Source organism: Tachypleus tridentatus, chromosome 13, assembly GCF_004210375.1.
Source record: "Tachypleus tridentatus isolate NWPU-2018 chromosome 13, ASM421037v1, whole genome shotgun sequence".
NCBI classification, from domain to species: Eukaryota; Metazoa; Arthropoda; class Merostomata; order Xiphosura; family Limulidae; genus Tachypleus; species Tachypleus tridentatus.
In genome coordinates, this window is record NC_134837.1 from 127,696,178 (window position 1) to 127,720,583 (window position 24,406).

The 24,406-nt window shown below is 33.1% G+C and overlaps 1 pseudogene across 1 annotated transcript in view; it reads right to left on the reverse strand.

Annotated features, from left to right (window-relative positions):
- Window positions 1-24,406, reverse strand: part of LOC143240930 (zinc finger SWIM domain-containing protein 5-like) — a 119,386-nt pseudogene that overhangs the window by 9,322 nt on the left and 85,658 nt on the right. The window contains exons 3-13 of the transcript XR_013022058.1: window positions 23,319-23,446; window positions 21,787-21,930; window positions 20,407-20,555; window positions 16,075-16,225; window positions 12,547-12,750; window positions 10,391-10,591; window positions 8,537-8,689; window positions 7,935-8,097; window positions 3,647-3,937; window positions 1,765-1,900; window positions 387-544 (exon numbers count right to left, since the gene is read on the reverse strand). The product of XR_013022058.1 is annotated as a zinc finger SWIM domain-containing protein 5-like (transcript). The remainder of the gene's footprint in view (window positions 1-386; window positions 545-1,764; window positions 1,901-3,646; window positions 3,938-7,934; window positions 8,098-8,536; window positions 8,690-10,390; window positions 10,592-12,546; window positions 12,751-16,074; window positions 16,226-20,406; window positions 20,556-21,786; window positions 21,931-23,318; window positions 23,447-24,406) is intronic.

Here is a 24,406-nt window from a genome sequence, read left to right on the forward strand (position 1 = left end):
ATTCTCTTTTATTAATGTTTTTCATTAGTTGAATAAAACACGTGAAATACATTCCAGATTTACAATGGCTAGCTAGAGTATGTATAGTCTTTGTAACTTCATAAACATCTACAAAGAAATAAGGAGAAAAACCTTGACTGAATATTAAAAAAAAATTAAAAATTTCAAGAATAAATAAATGGTTAATTTTTCTATTATATCTTTGTTTATGAATACTACTCATAGGCAGTCTTACCTATTGGACAAGCTGGGGTCTCACACATGAAAGGACCCCCCCACTGCTATGCCTTTTAACCCACTGAGTTTTCTTATCATTATGGGGCAAAATTTACAGAATTGTGCCTGGGGCTCCAAAATGACCCCTGCTACTACTGTTCACCTCTCACCTTTAGCTGCAGAAAGCATGGTAGATGCTAGAGAACATTGCTGAGCTTCAATGTGGCCCAAAGTGAACCAGCGGGGATAGCGAGCAAGGACAACAGCATTTAGTCCAGTACCTAATCCTGTTTCATCCTGTTCTTCTTGTTCTTCCAATACAGGGAGTCTAGAAGATTAATATAAAACAATCATCACTACTAATCTTATTACTACACTAGGTGAAGTACCTGTCCCTTGGACGGAAGTTATGTAAATTCATGATTAATGAAAGCTTTTCTCAAGATGTGAAAAGTTCCCTTATATGTAATTAAAAAATAAACAAAAATGCCCATAAAAACTGCAAAACACAAATTGTGAAACCTCAAATTTGTGTATATCTACACACGGAGCCAATAAACCTTCATTCCAAATTTTGTGAAGATCCACCAACAGAGTGTGAAATAATGGTAAATGAATGCTAATAAAAATGGCAAAATCCAAAGCTAAGACTTTGTATGTATTCTCACACTGACCCATAGTCTCCATATCACTTTTGGTGAAGATCCGTCCACACTCTATGAAATGGTTACATGGACATACAACAAACATACTACTAGACTTATGTAGATGTGATAAAACAGAACAACTCCATAGCAGTTGATTATACACAATACAGTTATGTCCTAAACTCAAACTCATTACATATCCTCCCTTTTGTAAGAATTTGCTATTTAGGAAAATACGGGAAAAAAAAATCCACACTAAGCATAATTGCTATTTAATCTTATTTTCTCTTGATTTATTTATAGCTGATTAGTGGTTGACAACACATGCACAAATAATTTTAATTTTTAAATTACATAACATTTCTTCAGAAATGCTCTTCTTTATGTGTGTAAGTTTATTTTACTATGTGATGGAAAATACAATACATAAACATACAGCTGCTTATGACGAGAAATATGGAAGCTTTAATTTCTGTATTCTTATAAACGATTTTATTTAGAGATAATTACAAAATCCAGTATATTAAACAACTACTGAATGATACCTTTTTTGTATGTTGAAAAAATTAAAAATTAAACCGGTTCACTGAAATACATTTTTACAAAAATGAGCTGTTTATAAAAAATAAATACAAATTTTATAATGCACAGAAAAGAGCATTACCTATAGGTTCTGCATCAACAAAGTTTTACTTTCTAGCGAAATACAAAGTTACAGGATAAACTCCATGTTTAGTCTATTGTTATTGTTTTTTTTAATTACAATTTCATGATTTTAATAATCATGGCATCAAACACTTTCATTTCCAAGTCTTTTGTTTTTACCAATCTAATGACTGAGGTGATACCTTTATCACGGCAGTTTTAAATTGCCATACACATAATAACTTGAAATACACACCTCATTGCTCTTAGCCCTACACTGTACGCTAAATCAGGGTCGTATGGTAGAAGAGCCGTGAAGAGATACCTGGCAAAAGTGTGCATAGGAACACTTTCAGTGTGGATCCTACAGCCCAGCCCACTGAAAGGTCCTCCTGGAAAACACACAGCAAAGTAAATATTCATTTGTTTATATAAACATCTAGTCTAGTATATGATATCAAAAAAAAAAAAAAAAAAAGAAAAGTGAAAGTGCAAACTAGGCTTAAAGGGCTAATTTTTGTCTTTTTCACACAATATATGTAAAGTATTTTCTTATCCTGATTGTATTAACATTACACACGCATCATATTTCTGTAATTCAAAGATAACCAAACCATTCAAGATCATTAACATTTTTGGTAGTACGAAGACTTGTAAAATATGTGAAAAATAACAATGTGCACCCATTTGTGTTTATAGTTTCTTACTTTCAAGAAATTATTGGTTTGGTTTGCATTTCATGCAAAGGTACACAATAGCTAACCTGAGATAGCCTTCCCTAATTTAGCAGTGAAAAACTATAAGGAAGACCGCTAGCCCTCACCACTCACTTCCAATGCTTGGGCTTTTCTTTTACTGTGGGAATGACTGTCACATCAGAAAACTCCAATGGCTGAAAGAGCAAGCATGTTTGGTGAGATGGGGATTCAAACACATGACAGTCAGACTGGGAGTCAAGCTCCTAACCACCTGGTTATTCTTTTACCATGGAAATAACCATCACATTATAATACTCCCATGGCTGAAAGAGTGAGCATGTTTAGTTGGACAGGGAATCGAACCCATGACAGTCAGGTTTGGAGTCAAGCTCCTTAACCACCTGTTCATGCCAGATCCAAGAAATTATAATAAAAGTTTATAAAGAAAGAAGGTTGTTTTAATACAGCCTATCATAAACAGCTGTGCAGTCCTTAATATATTATTCTTGAAACTGAAGAAGAAAAATAGCAACTGTAAGTAAAAACAAAACTAAAACATTAGTACTTCTCTTGAGGAAGATTAGATGTTTAAAAGAATGGGCAATCATAAACATTCCTAATCATAACGGTTCTTATTTTGTGTATTTATTTATAAGAAGACAATTTTTAATGAAAATAGTAAATTATGCACAGTTTACTAAAACTTGATATTTTATTTATAACAATTTTTGGAAAAAATTAAAAAATAAACAAAAAAGTCATGTGTATACACATTCCTTTCTGGAGTGAGACATAGATAGTTTATTGAAATTACTCTGAACTTTATGGGAGAAGTTACATCACATAAGGGCAAGTTGGTGTTCATTCAGTACTACACCATTCTATACTGAGTCTTTTGAATAAAAGTAAAAATGTCATCAAAGTGAAACCCCATTTAAAAGTACGTGTTAGTTGTTTGTTTAAGCACAAAACTACACAGTAAGTTATCTGTACTACAGGGTATAAATCTTTATTATTTAGCTTCATAAGCCTTTAATTTTACTGCTGGACCACTGGGGAGTAAGGGAACACAGAGATTAGTAATGCAATTATTATTGCTGTATGATTAAGTCAGAAAATCACCTATAACGTCTTGGCTCACATATGAAAGTTGGAAATTTCCTGTAATTGTAAAGAAAAATTTTAGCGACATCTAGATATTAGCAGATGGTATTTTTAAAATATAAAAAACACAATAATTAATAGTAGATAAAAGTTTCTACAGCTAAATCAGCAATAACAATTTAGTAAAAATATAAATTCTGAAAGTTTCAAGTTTTAGAGTATTTGTTCTATAAGTAATCATGACAATAGTCCTAAATTGTAATTCTCAATAATCAAATTTCATAGGTATATAACATATAAAACTTGTAATGACACTGCTAAAAAAAATGAACATACCTTCCAGTAGCAGCATAGCCTGCTTCCTTAGTACTGCTACCAGTGTACCATCAAGTTCAATGTCCTGCAGCTTAATAATGAGTCTTTCTTCTTGTTTGCAAGCTTTTTCCTGAGAATAAACACCCAACGGCATAAGTCTCTGCTGACCTAGCCCAATCAAAGCAGCTTCAACAGCCAGAGAAAGAAAACTCTCACAGTGATCTCGACTTCCTGGAACTACCACATGTTGGTAGCATGGTTGTTCTCGACTACAGTTGCCAGCATCCTCTTGGTTCACAATCGTCACGACGTCTGCTGAGAGATACATGCACATGCTAATTGTAGGTTGATGTGTAAGAAATTCAACATATGCCATAAAATAAGTGCACCATCGTTATGTTGGATGGAAAAGACCTACTTGTTTCACAACTTTGGAGCTGTTATGTTTACCGCAGTTTACCCTAATAACTGCTAACAAGTTACACTAATATAATTTATGCATATGAATTTATGAAAAGTAAAGTCTGAAAATCTGTCCTCAAATTATTCAAAAAATTAACAATAGCTCCAGAATACAACTTCACTACTACTTATTGGTTATTAATAAGCCTAAAATTTGTAATAACAAATCACATTAACTGCAGATTTAACAAATTCCTTTTGATTTGTTCATTATGTATTGGAAATCAGATGTGCGTAAAACGTGCTTTTGGGAAGTAATTTATAACAGACAAAGAACAAATCTGAAAAGCTGAATTTTTTTTCACACCAAATTAACAGAAATGTGAAAAAAAAAACACAGAGTTTATGGGATTTTTAATCACAAATTGTAGATTTTGTGGTTTCCAACACTTACTTACTGGTAACTTATGATAAAAAAACTGAAAATCGAACCAGGTTTACTTTAACAAGTGTTACAATAATAATAAACTCTTTTGGATCTTTCTTTGTAGCAAAGCATAAAGATAAACAATGATCTATTGTGCTGTAGCCCCTGTGGATATCAATCTGAAGTTTGGCATTATAACCCCACATACATACTGCTGAGCCACTGGGAGATTGTTAAACTACGGTAGTTTTATGTAAACACATTAACCCTTTTTTGATGGTGAAAGATCAAAGGCCATGTCATCGTGTTTGTTGACTCACATTCAAAAAGTTGTAGAATTACCATTTTATGAATTTATGTCAATAAATCTGATATCAAATTGTGAATTATAATTCAAACTCTAATATTATAAGAACACAACTAAACATTAATTTTTTCTGAATCATGTGGTATGTTGAATGTGACACTGGTTAAAATTAGATGTTTATTTATGTCAAAATACCAAGTCTATAGTTTCATAAGAATTAAAAATTCAAATTAAAAATATTGACATGCTAGAATATAAAATAAAAATCTCGTATCTTTTTATTTTGCTGAGATATGGATTGTGTACTGAGTCAAACACAGTGGCTCTGTTCACTTTTTCGATTTTTGGAAATGGTTTTTATATACACCTACCTCAACATATGACACGTAAATAACCAATTGACAGCTAAGAATGTTTCCCTAGTCATTTTCTCAGCCATTTTAATCCATTAAAAAGCTACCACATAATTTTGAACCAAGATTTCAAAGAGGAAGATTGTGTCTTTAATCTGTTTAAGGTTTCATATTTGTTTTAAAACCTAAATACAGCTTACTTACTAAGCTTAATAAATTATAGTAAAATTCTATGGTATCAGTGTAGTTATTTATGATTTTCTGGTTATTCAACTGTATATATATAAAAACTCTCATATCCTCCATATGCAAAATTTTAAAAGGCAATCTATGTCCAGTAGCAACCAAGTTCAAAGGTTGTAGCTGAAAGAGATAATTCTTTGCTTTACTTCTTTATTGTTCTATAATTTAAGAAAAATAAGTTTAATAACTTATTTCTAACTAGTAATATATATAACATATAATATCTGAAACATGACTATACATTACAAAATATTAGTCTACTAAAACACAGCCAAGACAAGGTTACTTTGTAAAGACTAAAGGTCAGTTTTATATTACTGGATACAGTAACATGAGTGCATGTGCAACTCATTAATGTAACTTATGTAATATTAGCCAGACACAATTGGAAGGTTAAAAATATATATATATATATATATATATATATGAGACTTATGCTATTTAATCTAAATATTTGTATTTTTATGTTATAATTTGGTCAAAAAAAAACCAAAAAAACCATGTTTGATATTTCTTTCCTAAATTTTTTTATGATAGTTACAAGGTTGGTCAAACTGACAGAACACACATAGTTAGCACAGCGAAAATAACAGCCAAAATATAAAGTATCACTAAAAATAAATATCTTAAACACATTTAGGAGTTTTCATAGATTATACAAATATATATTTGAGATTTTTGGGATGAAGAATAGCTTTCTTAGTCATAAAATGAACAGCTGTTCTTGTTTAATACTGCCCTTTATATGGAAAAATATTACATGTGCAACAAATCTTTTCTCTCATCCCCCACTGGAACTGATTTAATCCAATACATATCTCATGCAAATCATGTGTTAGTTCTCCATCAATAAATGTGACATACTCTCATGATGCATGTAACTCCCTCTTCAATTTTATCAAAATACCATTTCTTGTAAAGCAGTACTTGTGTTCAGCGATTTTTTTCTCTAGTGAACTTTGTACAAATTTTTTCCATGTGATGTTAATAGATTAGTTCAGGCCAACAAAGACTTGATAGGTGTTTCTTCACACCACCAGATTTTTCTGTGTCTTTCTCTATCCCTCCTGCAGAATAAGCTAGGCTTAATACACTGCTTTTTTTACATGATTTCTCTGGTATGTGATATTTATCCAATTCCTTGTTTTGTTTATAGTTCCTTATGATCTCAATGTTGGATCTTTTGTCATCTTTGGCTCTCACTTTACACATATGGTTTCACCATTTTTGGGATCTTATTGGACATGATGTGACCTTGTTCTTCTGGGTTTATTTGCTGCCTCTTTCTTTTTGTAATTTACATGCAGCCCTTTTGTTTCTTTGGTGATATGTTTTTGATCATGTATATAAGATTTTGAAATCCTATGTGTAATTTGTGCATCAACACTCTACCCTTTCCTCTTTGGTTGCACATTTGTTTCCCATCCCAGTCCATATCTACCTTTCTCTGTTTCTCCTTTCAGAGTTTTCTCATCTTTTCATTTTATTCAATGTTAATGGAAATACTGCCAACAGTACAAGAGATTAACCAGTGGAAATTTGACTGTATAATTTTGTACACTTTGGCATTTTTCAGTATAGATCTATGGGTGTATCAGAGGAGTATGTCCTACTATTTCTTTCCCCATCTCCTTTGTCTCAGGTAGCTTTTTTCTTTCTCATGACTTGAGATCCTACCAATGGTATGATCTACATCTCATAAATGGTGGTTCCCAGTATCAGAAGTATTGGATGTAGTTCACTTGCCATGTATAGTCTGTCTCAATCTAGCCACTCTACACCTATGATACATCCTTTTAATTTACCTAATTTCATAATTTCTGGCATAAAGTCACATAAATATTATACGATACAAATGAATATCTGACATTAGTTTTATCTCACTTGGATATGCTCCTCCATTTTCTTTCCATGTGCGTAACATCTTCTTGTGATGGGTGAAGAGTATACTTGGTTCAAAAGTGGTGCAGTTTCCCACACCAGATTATAGAATCTGTCTCATCTTAAGAAGTATCCTCCAGATACTTTCAAGAATTCTTTTATCTTTCCCTCACATCAGTTCTTCCACCTATTCAGTGTGGGATTTTAAATGTTCATGTGAGTAGAGGTAATGTACCATATCAGAAGTTACATTTTTTCACATACTGTAAATCTTTTGCTGATAGATACTGACGACTTCTCACATTTCCTTTGCCACAAACACCTGGTTCTTCCACCTTCTGCCAAAACTTGAAATGATAGTTTGGTAGAATTGAATAGAGGGAGAGACATAAATAATGATTGTATACTGCACTTTTATTGGTGGAGGACTGTTACATGATACTTTGCTTGAAAAACACACTGGAATCATTCAATTCAAATGGAGGGGAGATAAAAGGTTTATGGCATTAACAAATAATTTTTGCAAATAGAGGGCAGGAACAAACAAGAAAAGCTATTTATATGAAAGGAGGTAAGTACCTATCAGAAATACATTTTCAGTATAGGAAAATTATAACACTGCTAATTAAAACAAATAATTAATTATAATTTTTTATTTAATTCATGTTTAAAGAGAAAAATAAGTAGAACACTCACCATAAAAATGGTCTAAAGAACCCTTACGTTCAGAGATTAGAGACGCTTCTGCCAAGATATCAAAAAAGAGAGCCAACTGGGTCCAATGGATGTCCCACCCATCCTTCAGAGTTCGAATGGGTTGGCTTAACAGTAGATGTTCCTGAGGCTGGTGGTTGTATTACTGTAAACCAACTACAGTTTTGTAAGGATGTTAAATATTCAGACATTATTCTTAATTAATAGAGAAGCTATGGCTATTACTCTTACAAACAGGATAACCTGTTAACATGCTTATCCCATGAAATAAAAGATTACAGACATTATTCTTAGTTAACTCTTACTATGATTTCATTGACAAATAGTAACAAAAGAGTTAAGCATAACCTTTAAGTGTATACAAAATACATTTTATTACATTCATATTACAAAACTGTCCTAAATAAAAACTTGGGTGTACTTGCTATATAGTATTAAATATGTTCATATATCTATATAGTACTGTGCAGTTGCACACAAACTTTGTATTTATTCTTCTACAAGGTGTGGAATTAAGTATCAAGTATTTTTATTCTGTAATCTATGACTAAATCAACTTGGTATCAACATATATTTGGTTTTACCTCCACGATCCTGCTCTGCTTGCCACAGACACTGCCACTCTCGCTGCTGCCTTTTCATTGTCCTAACAATGGCTACAGCTAGCCGTAAAGCTTCTTTTTGACATCCATGAGAACGCAGTGCCTCCACCCTGGCACAGGCCGTTGGAATATGTTCTGTAATATATAACAAAGAAACTTTAGTAAAAAAACAAACAAATAAGTTTTAGAGTTTGGTCCTAAGAACTAAAAATTAATACATTGTAAATAAGTGAAGAAAGCTAAGCCTAATACTATATAAAGTTATACATTATAATAATAGGGAAAACTATATAATTGTGTATAACTACTGGAGTGTAAATGCATCAGCATGGATAAAGAAAAACAACAACTAAAGACAGAATGAATAAGCTCATTGGTAGTTGATAACACTTGCACAAAAATGTGTTAGTTAATTGTTACATTACACAACAGTTTGGGAAAATGGCACTTCCTCACATGTATATTTTGCCATATGTGGTAGAAATTACACAATATAAATATAAAGCTTCAAATGATGAGTAATATACAAATTTTAAATTTGGCTTTGTTATAAATGAACAATAATGGTAGGTAACCTAAATATTTGGGGAAAAAAACAAACTACATACATTCATTATGTTGAGGTATAATTCATATTCTGTTACATGTAAAGATGCTGGACGTAACTGTATAAAAACTCTTGAATGAGTGTTGTTACACAAGATGTGAGAGAATAAAACTTGAATAAATGGTAACAAAGAATAAATAGAAATTATTCTGGATTCTCTTATTGGCTATAATAGGCACTTTTCATATAGTAAAATAATACTTTCTGGAAAGATTAAATAAACAATAGTATATAAAAAAACGAATTCAAATTATTTTGAAGTCTTGTAATCTTTTCAGTTACTGAACTGTTTCATTAGTCTTATGATAAAAAATAAAACTTGGTAGACAACAACAAAGGCTATTGAACTTGTAGGACTACAATTAAATGTTTTTCTCATGTTAAACAAAATATGATTCCAAGCATCAGTGACAACAACCAATATAAGACAGTTTTATATTTATTTGTTAGTTACACAGTCTAGTCACTAATTTCAACTAAGTTTTACTTACAGCCGATCAAATGCTTTACTCATTTCAAACTTTACAGATTTATACCACATAATACTGACCTTCATTAACTTTCAAAGCTTTCTAGTAGGAAAATATTGGAGCAAAGCTTTAGCCATGCTTACAGCTTGAACTCTGGGCATCTGTTTATGATTCCTTGATTAATAATAACCAAGCGAGTACTGTATGTGGAACTAAATAGAGTGATGATTATTAACACCCTTAGATTTCACAAGTTGTTATATGATAACACTGAGGACTATTTTCATGCAAGGGATGGCCAGTTGTCCATTGGTCATCCACTGTTAACAGAAGTTATGATTTATTTCCTCATTAAATTTTCCAGTACAGATCTTCTTAAAGGTTTCTCAAAGCAACTTCAAGCACTCTCAAGATCAAGATTTTAAAACACACATAGCAGCCCCAAGTTGAATAACCATATAAAACCTTTAACAAATGTTGTTTGATAATCCTATTGTTGAATGGTTAGGAAATACTTTTATATGTTCCAGTGATTAACTGTGACAGTTGAATAGATGTACAAAACCTTTATACATACCAATTGTTAGTTATAACAGTTAATTAGCAAGTATATCTTTACATGCCACAGTAGCTAACCTTAAGCCTATAAAAGTTTTGCATGTCCAAAGGTCAATTTTGACATTGTTGAAAAATAAATACTTACAGACCACAATAAATAACCCTTAGAGTTAAAAAAAACAAAAACATATTAAATCTTACCATGCCACAGAGGATAACCCTGACAGTTGAAGGAAGAGGACGAAGATGGTTCTATACACTGAGAGACACCATCATGCGACATAATGTGTTTCAGGTGAGAATTGTCCCACTGAAGATGACTGGCTTCTATGGCTCGATGAAAAACTGTATGAGGTTGAGTTGTAATACTAAAAGTGATGGGGCATTTGTCCTGAGGTAATTCTGAAAACAAATATAGAACCATCTTCTAACTATTTCACTGTTACTGTTCTAATGTATTAAAAATAAAATATAATGGTTTATAAACAATTTTAACAGCTACATGTTTTTACATGATCTAATTAGGAATGGGAAATATGGAACAAGTTATAAACTGCCTGACCAGAGTCTGTTACTCAAGGAGTTAAAAACTTGTGTATTTACAGGAACTTATAACAGTATCATGCACTAAATTATGAAGAATTTGAACATTATTCACAGAAAATATTGAATATTAGGAAAAACATAAAATTGGTGACCCATTAAGGCATAACTTTAAAAGCGGGCAAAGAAGCTCTTATTGTAGTACTTTCATGTGAAAAGATATATATACATACAAACATACACATTCCACAGTTCAGCTACACAATTTACCTGATGCCCGACACTATATTATTTTTTGTATTTTCTGTCCACAAAACATTTGTGTGCTAGTAGAAAGAAACACATTTGTTGTGTTGAAATTAATATATATTTCTATTATCTTAAAATGGGAAAATAAGAACAGTGGATTGAAATACAAAACATGCCTTTAAAATGAAAAAAGTCTTTAATACATTAAAACTAGTCAATTTATTTGAGACTCGTAGATAAGTGAAATTCACAACAGTGATTTTGTTGAAACCATCGACTACCAGTCACCAATAATTCAAGTAAGGTAATTAAAAGAAAAACAAACTTGGTTAGAACAAAGTGATGTCTTTTCTCTATTTGAATAAATTCAAAAAAAGTTTGATATAACTTTAGACTGCTTATTCAAACTTAAATAAAAGCTAAGTTTTACACTTGTACTGTTGAGAATATAATAAGCATGAAAAATCAAACAAATGTAATATTCTTCTTTGATAAGGCATAAAATGGTAAACAATTTACTTTATAAAACTAAACTTTCCTTCAGTTTAAGTAAAAAAGAGGTACATAAGCCATACATGGGTTGACAACAGGTACAAATTTGTCTTTCACCACACAGTCTTTCTTCACAACTTAGGCCTACTGAGATGACAGCTACTACATAGGCAGTAGATATGGCCTTGTACAATGTACCATTAAAAGCAAAGTAAGTTTTTAGTGTTAACAGGCACAAACATATATCATAAATTCATTCTTAGACATCAAATCAGGTTAAATGTATTACATTTTCATTCAAATAAAGGGACATATTACTATAAACAATTAATATTAATGATACACTTTATCTCATTCTAAATAGCAGTTCACATATTGTGCAAAGGTGTTACTGCTTCATTTTAGTTAATACTACCATAAACCTAGATAACGTTTTGTTACAGAGTGAATACCACATTGGCACAATATATACTCTGATCAATAAAATCCATTCAAAAGGCTAGATTTTATTATATTTTAGACATTTCTTGAACAGCATATAATGACAACCACAGGAAAAATCATCAATTGTCAGATATAGTCCAACAAATGAGCAGATAAGGCCAACTGTATGACAAAGCAAATGAGCAAATATGATTTATTTGCTTCCATGACTTTATGCACTTGATTATATCTCCTTCTTAGACTATGCTTAAGAACTTTAGGCAAAATTAAGTACTTAAAAATGATCAGCATTGATTAAAAATTTTTTCAAAGATTTCAAAAACTTTTAGGAACCATGCAGTTATTTTAACACAAATATTAGAGCAAATATTGTATGATACCCCGAGTCAATGACTTTTATGAAGCAAATAAGAAGTAGCAATTATGAGCAAAATGAAGAACTCATGCCACTTTATGTATTTTAACAACAAAGTTACAGGCTTTGTTTATTATACATATTATTATTTTGATGTAATTTAGTTTAATGAAACTTCACACAACTATTAAATAACAATAACTACATTAACTGTACTGATGCATTGTAAGATTAACATAAAATAAAACAATAACAGTTATTCTATCTAACTTACCATTTAATTCATCATCAGAAGAGTAGGAGGAACTGTCATCATCACGAGGTCTCCTTGCTTGTCCACTTCCTCCTGCTGGCCGAATGTCTGCATCCTCTAGAGGACACACTTGAGTGGTAGCCCACTTTTCCAAAAGGGTACGCCACTGTTGTTTGTCGATCTGGTTAGAATGTGGGCTAAGAACCACACATACCCAAAGTGCACCTATAAAGATAACACCAAAGTTTATGAGCCTGCAAAATATTACTATAGAATATAAGACTGTGCAAAAAATGTTTCAGAAAATAACATAGAGGTCAAAAGACTTTTCATTTGTTTTGAGAAGGATTCTTTTGGAGGCACAGAGAGACCTGTCTGCACTCCCACTGTAGTTGTGGAACAAACTGTAGCAGCATATGTCCGAGATGAAGTGGTGGACAGTAAATTTCAAGCCTAAGTAAAAGTAATCTTATGAATTGTTTTCAAATGCTGTACCTCTTTTTCTTCCAACCATTTAGGGCAAAAACGAAAGTAGGACAGGTGAGAGCCATTGCAATTGATGCAATGAGGGTCCATTTCACACTCATAGGCATGATGGTCCTTGTCACCGCAACAAGTACACATCAAGGAACCACAACATGACGTTTTTGAGTGACAGAACCACTGACACTGGAAACATTGGAGAGGGTTTGGAATATATGACCGTACCGTGCAACTAAGATAACTTGCCTTTATGGTGGAAGATGGACATGGTGATGTAAATGTCAGAATGAGGATATTGGCTGGCACCACAATTCCATCTTTGCGAGTGGAAATATGCTTCACTGCAAAAGCTCCTTGAGTAGAGAAACCAGCTAGAATCTCTAACTCTGGGATGTTCTTCAAATCCCCCTCAACAATAACTCCTTGTGATGAATTCAAAGTACCATGAGGTGTAACCTCAATTGGTATATCCCCAATCATCTTTGAATGCAAGAGGAGTTCTGTGTGTTGAGATATGGATGTTTCCACCAATATGTCATTAGATCAAAGCTTCTTTACTGACTTTGGAGAACCAGCAAGTCCCTCTAATCCCTTCTGAATGAAAAAGCGAGACATTTGCCCTAAAGGTTTGTCTGAAAGAGAATGTAGGATAAGAAAATGAGGTACAACAGGTGTTACAGATGTTGAAGATTGCTGCTCAGAATCTTCAAGACAAGGTCATTTACCTATTTAAGTTTTTTTGTTGAGGATCCATATTAAAAAAAGGGAAATTTCGGTGCCCACATGGAGCCCTACAATGACAAACAAGGACACTGCAGCAATGTCAGGGTTTCATGAACACTATACCCAAACACCAACATCAGATACAATGTCCACAAGACCTGTTGAGAACATCCACCACTGGTATTTGGTTGACCCTCGCCCAAGTGGACCAGCTGATTAACCCAAGGCCACCTGTCTACAGGAATTCAAGGCCAAAGTGGATCCTCTCCTCTCCTTCATGGGTCACCACACATGGCAAACACGTGGGTGGGTGTTTAGATCCCAGAGGAGGTAAACTGAAAGAACAGAACCTTCCTTCAAAGGTCCCCTCACCATGTATAGGAATCCACACCAAGGGGCCAGTGCCTTTGAAAACAAATCCAACGATGAGAAATAAGCTGAAACTAAACCTTATCATCCTATTTATCAACAGAAATTTGTCAAAATAATAACTTATAACTATTATTTTCAGAAATATGTTTCCCTTCAATACTTTACAAACGTTTATCACTTATCTCTTATACAGTATACATACAATGAGTTATACTTCAACTTCCTTGAAAAGTGCAATACAGAAAAACAACAAAAATTCCCAAAGAATCACATCATTCTCTCTGATGTCTTTTCTGGTTTATCGTAACTACTCTGGGAGTATAATTAAAGATACCATGTGTAACAAAAAGGTTTTTTAAATAATTTTTTCTCTTTAAAATGAGCAGCTGGATGAAAAGGAAATGTAGCACAGGTTTTATGTCAAGTTAATACTGAATAAAAATATCTTAATAATTAGCTAGTCAATGTAAACTAAAGCAGATTCCGGTATCTTTATAGACTAATACATTTTATTAAAATCACATATGAACTACAAGCCTCTGAAATCTACAACGACATATACTTTTGTTTTATTTACCAATCTATACTATTCATTGATACTAACTTTAAATAAAAAATTTAAAAAAAGTAATAGCTGCCACAATGAAAAAAAAAACCAAAATAATCTAATTTACTCCCAAGAGACATTTAACAATGCAGCAAAATGCATATATGTACATATAGGAATTTAAAAATGATTTAAATTGAGCACCTATATGAAAATCTAAATTGAAAGAGTTCTAAATACTGATCTAATGGCTTTAAAAGCTAATGAATGAGAGTAAGACTGCACCTTAAATGCATCTATTATGAATGCAACAAACTAACAATATTTCATATTTATCAGTTGTTAAATGTTTCACTGGAAAGATATTTTCTAGATAGCAGAGTTTGCACCAATACACCTAAGTTATAGTTAGAGATGTACTTCAGCTTAACTTGAAAATGTCTGGCTGAAACTTTTAAGCACTTGTTTAGGAAATGTAATTTTGAGAAAGGGCAGAAAGAGAAAATTTCCTGGAAGAATAAAAATACAACATTTTAAAGCAGTTTATAATAAGAAATAATTATATTTTATAGGCTGTTCCCTCACATGCACCACATACTACCTATACTGCTAATCTGTAGTTCATTTATCCTAAGCTCTGCACTTGGGTAAATAAATACATAGTTTCAACAAAAATGCTTAAACCTCATTATTTCAAGCCATGTCCATACTTGCTTACTCTTGCCGTGATTTTTAAATTTATATTAGAAAGCATGAGAACTTCTATCTCAATCTGAACCACTCAAATTAACACTGAATTATAGAAGAAATTCTCTTGTTAAATGCAGTATATTCTCCCCTTGTAGAAAGAAAGTACTCATGTAATTCAAAATGACATCTTTAGTCAGAAAGTGTTAGGTGATAAATTAAATTCACAATATTCTATCCATTACCTGGAGGACCTTTGATAAAAGTGAACAATACAAACAGCTATTAATAGCATATAAATAGAGAAAAATCAGTGAGATGCAAACCTTTGATAACAGTTTATTTTATATTTATTCATTTTTTAACTGTAAAATATATTAAACATTGTTATAGTACCATTTATTATCATTATTAACTAATTTACAAAATGGATACTTATACATGACTAAAAATACAGAATATTCCTATTACAGTGTGAATACTTTTCAACTCTATTACAACAACTAAAGAATTAGGTGTGAACTACTCTTGTTATTTGATGAGCACTGAGTGTATTTATTTTCAGTATTTTCAGTTTTGAGTACTGTTATCTAATCTAATGTTTTAAATACATTTCCCAATTGTTCCAAAATAATGGCTAGAGTTCAAACAAATAATTAAAGGTCTGCATAGCTCTTTTTTGCATACTGATGCACTACTAAAAATTACCAGGCTTATCTTCTTGCAAAAATGTTTACCTAACTGATCCCATAGCTGACGACATTTGTCCATCATAGGTGTTCCTTGGGCTTTCCAAATAACTAACCTGGGGTCAGCCAGAAACTGCTCTGTAATAAGTCGTAGCATTCTGGCACCATTTGAGTCTCTAGCTCGCAACATCTCCTTAACCTAATAGATTAAGAGAAAAGTAGTACTTATCTATTATCTATATTAAATATATTTTAATACAAATTAAAAGTGAATATATTTATTAAGAAGGAACTTAAATTCTTCAGGCTGCAAGTGTTATTTTTAAAAAGACTTTTCCACAAAGGAAAATATTATATAACCAGTCAATTAAAAACAAGTAATTATATTTCCATTTGGAAATATTTCTAAAGCAGTGAAATCTAACTTAAGGCGTGGGGTGAGTAAACTGTTTAATAATGTTTATCTGAGCAAAACCCACTGAACTTTAATCACTTTGATTTTCACACAGAAACTGATTCCCTTTCAAATGAAGCTGGTTTCGTTCATTATGTTGAATATTTTGGGCAAAATGTATAATTGAGTAAAATTTTACCACACATTTTGTTTGAAATATCCAAGCATTCAAAAACTGTTTTCTGCCTGTCAAAATTCACTATGACGTAGCAGTAGATATACATATGTATATGTAAAAAAAATGAATATTTTTCTGTGCTATACATTGTAGCTGCAAAATATCAATAATTATAAATGCTACATATGGAATTACATACTGCAATATGCAATAATAGATAGTACAGAGAAACTGAAATGCACTGGTAGAGTAGTAAGTTGATGATATAACAACTAATAAAATCAAAACATCTAGTGACCATTGCTCCTTTTATTGAATTACCTTTTAGTACGTTTACAAACTATACAACATTTAATTAAATACTTTGTTTTACAACTAGACACCCCAAACAAATGTATATGTTTCATAGTATGGTAAAAAAATTAAAATTTACAAACACTGAACACTTATTTCCTACAGATATTCACCTTCTCTCACATCTAACTGTCCTGCTTCACTGCCACCTTTTACATGCAAACTTTCTTCTTTCTCCCTACTAGCTTTGTGGTTCCCAGCTATCCTTCCATAATTCCATGTGATATTTCTGCATTGATGCGTGCAAATGAGCATGTAATAGCCCTCCACCAATAAGAGTTCAACACTGCCCCCTGGTATAGGTGGATCCCTCTATTCTGATTGTTCATTTATCATTTTGAGAACAGGTAAAAAAGTTAGATGCACCAGAAATAGGTGGAAAGTATTAAGAGAGGTGATTTCCAAGTAGCTGTTCAGAGGAGCAAATTGTACAACTTGGACAGAGAACTACTTACATACTCTCTACTGAGTAAAAATGGTCACTCAGGAGGCATCCTCTATGATCCACCACCCCAGTGGCTGGGAACTGGTGAACGGCAAGGACTACCATACTTTGTTAGACAAAAAATAGGTGGGATGAAAGTAGAGTGGGGTGTTCAGAAAAGCATGTGATCATAAGACAGTGCAACAGGTGACCAAAAAAGCTATTTTTAAAACTAGGCCAACATTAGGTTCTAAACTAGACATGGATGATGGGCAGGAATCCTTTGTCTACTTTACTAATACTAGTCCATGAATGGATATGGTCTGAACCAGGCCTTGTTTAGAAAAATTGAGCAGTTTTGTAGAACACCCCATCTCTTGGACTGTCCTAAACTGTGCAGATTTTGGTTAAATATAACATTGCAGGCAATATGTATCACTGAGCAGGATCTTGTAAGGGACTAAACGACATTGATGATGTGGCTAAATGGAAGAATTACAAGGCTGAAGAGTAAAGAAGGAAATCAGAAGGATCAAGTAAGAATACCATGACTGAACCAGCTAATAAGATTCTATCAGAAAAACCTAACAAGGATTGTTCCAAATGAGGGGGAGGATAAATGGGGGTGGAGGGATACACAGGAAAAATTAGAACATTCCTGACTGAATGCTTGACATTGTTGTAAATGGCAAAGAGACTGGCAGCAAATCCATTGAAAAACATGAGGACCGAGGAATCACTCTTCTAGAAAATGGATTCTGTAAGGGGTTACACTATGATCATGTACAGTTTATAGCAAAAAATGCATAAGAGCACAACCCAAGACAGCAAAGAAGTTTGAAGAATGCCCCAAATGTCCAGCAGACAGAGAACCTTTTGTGTGGGTAAAGAAGAGAATATAGTTGTACAAACAAAACCTTCTGTGACCCACAAACCCAGTAGAAAAGGCTGTGATCTGCTGAAACAAAAAGTGAAGACAATGTTTGAAGGAGGCCTTTTAGAATGGGGCTAAAAGAAGATTGTTCTCAATTTAATGGTGGAATCTTAATCCCATGCCATGAATATAATAATCAAAGATACACACAACATGGAACAAATAGAGCTGATGCCAGACCAAAAACAAGAACTCGAAAATAATAAGATCAACCATGACAAACAAAGTAAAGATAAAGCCTGAATGCTGGGAGACAAGAATGTGAAAATATGCAAAAGAGACATCAATCTTGGCCATCCAAAGGGCCAGAGAAAAAGGACCATCAGAGGTCAAGAAGACACCTTATAGTAAATTGGGGAAGGTCAAGAAAAAGAAGCAGGATATAATGATTAAACGTGTAATAGAAAATGACAAACAGATGGGAATAAAATTCTGGAGAAGGGTGAGAAAGCCTTTTTACAACATACTTTGCCAAACGGTCTAACATCTAACACTACCTTAGAAAGACATTGGTGGAGCAGTATCCCCTGAAGAAGGGAAAGGAATGGGAATAGCAAACAAGAGGAAGGAGAAGAAAAGCAAATGGTAAAGCTAATGGACAAAACCTGTAGCCCATAACAGACACCACAGATCCACAAACCAAGCCACAGAGTCCCTCACTGTTCCTGAACCCAAAAAAATAATCACCAATGAAGACTGTTGGTGCTGAAATATATGGACAGTGGAAGAATGAATGAAAGAAGAGGAATGGGATATTTGAACAGGGAGAAGTGCTGGGAGACAGCAAGCAGATAATAAGGGGCTTGGAAAAGATAGAACACATGGATAAGCAAAGAAAGAATGCAGCAGTATGGTCTTAGAGTGTGACTACAAAGAGTCAGGTATCCCACCAAAAACCTGATTGTGAATGAAAATCCATGGGATAAAAGGTTGCTAAAAATACTTGGACAAGAAGGGTGTCCCTCCCCAAGAAATAAAAGTAATAGAGTAAACAAGTAAGAAGGGGGAACACCAAGAAAGAAGAACACACCCATGTAGAAAAAGGAAAGGAATGAGTTTCTACTGAAAATTCCTCAGAAGAATGGTTGATTCCTTCCAAAAGGAGATAGATGAGGGATAGATAACATAACAAGGTAAGATGAAAGGTAAAACTGAGCTTGAGAACATCTAATAGAGAAAAATGGAACAGAACTCCAAGCCTGAAAAATAGAATTTAGAGTTTGGGAGTTCAAGAAAGAGATTCAGTCCAACTGTCAGCCAAGGCATATGTGCAACCAGTTGAAAATGGTGAGTTATCCTGGCACCAGGATGAAATTAAGACAAAAGTATTCTGCATGGACTTGGATATCAGGAGGAGAAGGAAAAATATCCTGAAGAAGGAAAGAAAAGAATGATATGAAATAGGAGAGAATGAAAAATTGTAACATGCCTGAGAAGAAATGTCACAGAAGGATACAAAATTCTGAGGTCAATCCATTTTTGCATTACAAACATTGTTTGCAATTTAGGCAGCTGGAAAAGCCTGCCTAAAATCTGTGACCTCATGAAAAAGGTCCAAGCCACATGCAAGACTCCACCACACGATAGTTATCAAGTCCCAATAGACAAAAAAACGTCTAATGCTATCTAGAGTGAATAAAATCCAGTTGTTCATTGCTACACAACATGAAAAGAATTGTCTCCTTGTAATTCATGATGTAGAAAATAAGAGCCACAAAACACATTTCCAAAACCAGTTGATTTTGTACATACTTCAACTAGACATTGAAAAAAAAGGAAAAGAAAGAAGACACATCTTAACATACAATAACAAATCGTGAACAACTAGCATATAGGGAGCCAGCCATGCAGTGTCACACTCCCATTGGTGGAGTGTTGTTGTAAGTCCATTCACCTGCAACAATGCAGCAATATCACATGGAAACATGCAAGATTAGGTAGTAGACACAAGCTAGTAGCAAACAAAAACGACTACTTATAGAGGGGCAGCACCAAATCAGGAAAAAGCTAAATACGAGAAGAGGTTACACATCATCTTTGAAACTAAGTTCAAAATCATTACATAGCTGAAACAAATCAAATTAAGAGGTAAATACTTTGGCAAACAGTGCATTTAACTGCTTAGTAGCACTGTAATAGCCTCCCTGAGAAAGGTAATTGCGGACTTGTTCCATTATCTGCTCCTCATCTAAATGCCAACTATGCTCCTCATCAGCTGAGGCTCCAGCTGTAGGGTCAGGTGCTCCTGGAAATAAAGTATGTTAATAATACTCCTACCTGAGTAATATGTAACAAATGATATATTAACCTATCTATATGAGTAATACATAAAAAACCACATATTAAAAGTTTATAACTAAATGCATTTATATATTTTATATACAGCCTAGAAACATAATACACTCAATATATAGTTTCTACACAAAGATTAATAAATTACACAACAAACTTCTAAAAGGTTCATATTTATGTTACAATTTCAGATACTACTTCTATACCTCTGGATGAGAAATGTTCACAGTGCCTTAATGCTTAACCTCTTACTTAGGGCAATATCAAAAATAAGATGAATGAGAATCATCACAATTGATGCAGTGAGGGTCCAACTGTTACTTGTAGGCATCATGGACTTTGTCACCACAATGAGAAATGTCAAAGAACCATGACAAAATGCTTTTAAATGTCCAAAAAGCTGACAGTGGAAACATCTAAGAGGATTACGAATATATGACCACACCTTAAAGTTAAGAGAACCTGCCATGAAAGAGGCAAATGGACATGAAGATATAATCATCAAAAATATTGTTTGGCAGAATATTTCCATCCTTATTAGTGGAGATGTATCACAAAGCAGAAATTCTTTGGCTAATGAAACCAATGAAGATCTGACTTCAGGATGTTCTTTAAATCCCTCTTTAAAACATGGGAGAGCCAGCAAACCCCTCTAATCCCTACTAGATAAAAAAATAAAAAAGGGAAACATTTGCTTCAAGGGTTTCCAGGGCATCAACATCAGACACAATGTCCAAAACACCCACCAAGAATTCCCAATACTGGTATTCAGTTGACCCTAGCCCAACAGGACCATCCAACTGACCAATCTATATGAATTCAAGGCCAAAGTGGTGTGTTGCAGTGTCCCAGACACCAGTCAACCACCAGGATCCTCTCTTCCCATTCAGATCTCAGAGAAAATAAAACAAAAATACAGAATCTTCCCTGGCAGGTCCCCTTCACTTTGAGAGGCAGAAAAACAAATACCACTGAAATACAAAAAATATACAATTGTCTTGTGAAGAATGAAAACAAATTTTAAAAATAACTTATCTTCTACTTTGGCTTGTTCCTTTTGTATTAACATAGATACTAAATTATTCAAACAACAATGAAGATCAAAAGTACGATCAAATTTTCCTATAAATCTTACAAGCACATTGCAAACTTTACTTAAAACACAGGTATCCCTTCATACTCACCAGAAAGGGAGTTGATAACAGAATGCGACTGTAGAATATCATCAACTAACTGTTGTGTTGTTGGAAGGACTTCTGTGTGATGTTCAGCAACAAGATACTGCACTAGTTTTTGAAGCTGCTGCCGATCTAGTTGAAGTAGTGTTTCTGCAAATAAAAAGAACAATGTAGGAGTTACAGGTAAGCCTTCAGGACAAGCAAAAATTATAAATAAAACTGTGGAAAAGTATATAATAAATCAGTTTGAGATAAAGATAAAATTGGGGTGCAGTAAAGAAGGTGAGGTAAAAAGTATATTTCAAGAAGGGGTGTAAAAATCCACTAATCCAGGACTATCCCAATATTGAGTTTGGTTTACCATGAATTTCATTCTTCCTAGCCTAAGACTAACAGTTCTGCTTGCATGAAATATGTATATTTATGTGTAAGATTTAACATTTTATATAATTATTAAAATGTACAAAATATTTAATACCACTGAAATTGTTGTAACATTGGTAGCCTGTATATTAATCCACTGTAAGCCTAATATACAAACCTGTATGTGTGACTCATAATCTACTTAAAAATTAAAATATCTATTTATTTTGCATTTATAACATTTTCAAATGTATGCAATTTTTTTCCTGCAGGAGTTTATGAAGTTGTATTATAATACAAAGTTTGATTGATAGAAAATGATTTTTTTTTTTTTTGAAATGACTTGGAACTTTGCAGTGGCCTCTTTCCTGGTAAAGAAAACTACCTGTGCTAGTATAGAGGATGCAATGTAACTGGTCCAGAGCTGCCACATGATCAGCACATGTTACTGCAATAAATGAAAAACTGTAGGGTAATAAAAGACTGATGTAAAGTTCATAAGATTTACCAATGCCCAGAGGGCAAATGAAGGTCAAGATAGCTATGAATGAGAAAAGAGAGTACCATTTTTATATTTTCAAGAGTCATGAATACCAGTTTATTATATATGAAAACTGGTTAAATTAACCATACATTTTACACCTGTGTCACATATGCTGTAGTTATACTTTGAAAAATGTCACTGGAATTGATAAAGATATCTATGTATTTGTATAATCTATAAATTAGTAATTATTGTGAAAAACAAATAGTTGAGCAAGTATAATTTCATGTTTGAGCTAGTATATTTTTCATGCCCACTAGTTTGAGGCTAGCTGATACATCAAAAATATTTACACCCCTGTATTTGTGGCATTATATGAGGAGACTTAAAACATGTGATGCCCTTTTACTCTGGATAAGTTATTTATTTTCCAGATGTCTCTCAAACTGAAAAATGTGGTTTGAAACTGTCTTCCTTAACAATATATGCTGAAAATTGACCACTAAGTGTGCAAAAGTACCTTTTTTTTCAGGTTTAAAAAAAAACAAAAAACAATCTGAATACACTGAAACTTGTTAAAATAAGTTTATTTAAGCCAGTGAAATGTGGTTTTCTTACTGTCACTTGTTACTTGTTCAGTGGTCTTTACTTAAAACAGTACATTGTGACTAACACGTTCCAGAATTCTTACCTGAGATTGGAACATGCAACTTCACAAGAGTGGCTTTTCTCATTCGGTAAATTGCAAGGGCAACAACATGTTGACACCAAAAGATGTCCTTTACATCACAGGTACAGAAGACAGAGGTAATCTTACATCTGACACAAGAAAAACATTGTGATATTTAGATTTTAACAATAGATATTGTTTCATCATTCTTACAAAAATAAAAATATTGCCAACTGCTATATAATCTAAACTAACTGGTCACTCTAAAACACAGGTGTGTGTTTCATGCATGTATTCAGGTATGTATAAAACTTATTTACTTAAGTATGTATCGTTTGTTATTATTATCAAGATACGTGTAGAGTGTAATTACTTAGGCATGTGTCAAAAGTTATTATTCAGGTATGTATGGAGTGCAATTACTTAGGCATGTATCAAATGTTATTATTCAGGTATGTATCAAGTGCCAATAGGAAATCATTTGTTGAATGTTAATACAGCCCAGATGAATGAAATACAGTGGTCAACTCTTAATTACAGCCATTTTGGCTCAGTCCAAAATATTTCCTTCTATTTCCCAGTCTCAAAAAGTGTTTTTGAACTCAGTATAGCAGCCAGCTAGGCTTGCTCTCACCTGCTGCTGCCCAACTGAGATCTGTGAATCAAAGTGATGCCACTATTGTACAATGACTGATAGTGGTCACATCTTGTAGGTGTTACAAAGCAGGTAACCACTAATATTCCACATTAATAGCATGCTACATCTAACTGATGCTTCACACCTAATATTGCATCAATGATCACACAGTCACACATACACAATCACACAAACAATAAGTTGTCACCCTCCTTTAAACTTTATCATTTGTAACACTTCCAGTTTGATGTGTATTTGGTCTTCTTGTAAACAAAAATATTTGTTCAAAAAAGGAAAATTCACATATTTATTTTAGTTCTATCACCTTTCCCTCCATTTAGCAACAAACAGAACTCTCCTTTCTTAGCTAAATTAATTGTCTCTGTTCTATTGATGGAAATGACAAAGTATCATTACCACCAGATGTCACCACATTTACACATAAACAAATGTGCCATGCCTTGGCCTCTAA